Genomic DNA, 2,831 nt, shown 5'->3' with positions numbered 1-2,831 from the left:
TATAGAATGGTATAATACTAATTCCTGTTTCGAAACATTAATATCACAGATTAAAGTTATCACAGAAAATTGCATGCCAAATTTCGGATACACTAAATACAACTTATATAGTCTTTAGCAATACTTACATAAAGCATTCAAAGCAGATGGTATCACATAAATCCCCTTTAAATCTTGAGAACACCACATCTTGCTAAAAAATATCATAAAAAATCAGCTATCTTTTCATACACATCTGATAACATTACTAAACTTACTACTCAGACAAAATGTTGTATTCCTGTGAGAAAATAGCATGTTGTTTGTTGATTTGCCACACAATTGGTCTATCAATCATTTTCGCAGACATGCTCAATGGAGAATCTCCATGATTGCTTCCTGGTACAAGCTTCCTGAATGAGCCTTGTCTATTTAGATTATCATCCTTGCTGTCTTCGCTCTGAAATAAGAAACAGAATATTGTTAACGATTATTACAAAAATGATAACTAAAATATTATCACACTATTAAATGTAATTATGTTAATTAGTAAAAATATAATTATTAAGAATAAAACAAGATAAGTGTATATAACTCTCCATTTTTATCGTTTCCAATTGGAAGTTTTTATATACATATATATATATATATATATATATATATATATATATATATATTCTTTGTATTATTAAAAGAATAATCAGCAGAGGAAATAACATCACTTATATTTCTAAGATATGTATGAATAAAAAACAAGATAAATGTATCTACAACTCTCCACTTTCACCACATACAACTGTAAGATTTATTATTGTATATATATATATATATATATATATATATATACATACACACACACACACACACACACACACACACATATATATAATTATGCATTATTATTTATATTAATGTGCAAACTTGCGAACTTGGAGCGAAATACTATCATGTCTTTTGATATATGTTAAAAGGATTACCTTGGCCGACATGATGAATGATCATGAGAAAACAAGTGGAAATGATTTAATAACTTGCTACATTACAATTGCGAAGTACATCATGCGAGATAAGGTACTCTCGTCAGTAACAATCGATAATCTGATAGTGGTGGTCAATCATGAATCAATGAATCATATGACATGAAAGCTCTGATTTCTAATCAGCTCCGATTTCTGATCAGCTCCAAATGTCTTCGACACCGACGAGACATTATTAAGAGGACTGCTCCTGGGAAAATTTTCGTGACTATCAAGTGGATCCGACGATAAGTGAAGAACGATGATATTACCAACCATTTTGATATTATCATCCGAGTTTATCAATAGAGATGACTATATAAAGAAAAAATATTAATTTTTCGACAATAAGTACATGAAAAAATGTCAGGCGCTTCATCAGTGCTGGGACTTATGTTGATCAAGTTCATTCGACGCATTTTTGCAACGAATTTGGAAGAAAGTATCGCTCTGCCCCGTAATGAACAGAGATATTTATCGTTAATAGAAATTTTATGTGTGTAACAAGAAATAGATGTTCGATAAAAAATCTTATACTAAATCTTATCTTATATTTATATAACTGGAACCCAAAAAAACTATAATTTTATATGGTAAAATTAATGAAACTGTGGTAAAATTAAAAATCTTATGATTAGAATTGAATATAGTTATAATAAATTTAAGTCTCTCTCTCTTTCATTAACTGGAAACTTTTAAATTGTAACTTTATGATGAAATTTTGTTGTAAAAAAATTAAATTTTGTGATGGAAATTGAGGATTTTTATGACTAAAAATTCTGTGAATTTAGAGTTATAGTAAAAATTAAGAATTTTATTAATTTTATCAAAACAAAAAATAAAAATTTTTAAAGCTATAAGTTATAGCTACAACTATCTCCTTGTGAAGTTGTTAATACTGACTTTTAGTATTTATAATCTTAAACCCAAATTTAATTTTATTGTATAATTTGATGAACTAAAATAAATTTCCACAAATATCGAATAATTTCAATTATACAAGATCATCCTCTAAACAAAACAATATTTTGGTTACAACGAAATCATCACTATTTCATTTTTATAATATAGCGAACATATAACTTTCCAAACTACGAATTTATGATTACACAAAGTTTATTTCGCAGCTTAAATTTATAAAATAAAATATTGAAAACTTTAACTCACTTAACAAAAAATCTTAATATAAAAAACTTAATGTACCAAATCACACTTGATGTCTCATCTTTCTATCACATTTTTTAGCTTTCTCACGGTTAATATTCTTGAGAACTATTATTTTCCATAACTTGTTCGACATTCTGCTGTTTCTTCATGTCTTCTTCAGAAGATGTCGCCGTCGCCTGATTATTGTTCATAATTTGTGGATTCTGTGACTCATCCATTGCAGATTCTGCTGACTGGCTCCCTAGTAGTTGATTTCCGGTCTCTGGTTTTTTAATTTAATCTAATTTTAAACTTAAATTAATTAATTCTTCCTTTTTAAATTAAAATTAAAATATTTTATTTCTCTAACAACAATATTTTGTTCTATAAAATCTGGAACATTAGAGAACTATAGAAGCCTTCACAGAAACTTCAATGATTGAATGCATTCAGTACTACAACCATTCACACTATGTATCTGTTTGGTTTATATTTTTAAATCTAACGGACTATGGCACACAACTCACGAGGCCTGTTCTTTTTAACTGAATTTCTTGCATGGTTCAGCTCTTCTCTTTTTCTTCAACGTGGAGAGAAAAGGAAGAAAGACAAACCATGCAAGAACTTTAGCTAAAAAGAACAGACCTACGGTTAACTCTTAAAAGAAATTCAATTTATTTATTATCTCTT

Source organism: Trachymyrmex septentrionalis, unplaced genomic scaffold, assembly GCF_001594115.1.
Source record: "Trachymyrmex septentrionalis isolate Tsep2-gDNA-1 unplaced genomic scaffold, Tsep1.0 scaffold213, whole genome shotgun sequence".
In the NCBI taxonomy this organism is placed as follows: domain Eukaryota; kingdom Metazoa; phylum Arthropoda; class Insecta; order Hymenoptera; family Formicidae; genus Trachymyrmex; species Trachymyrmex septentrionalis.
Note: the sequence above shows the minus strand (reverse complement) of the source record.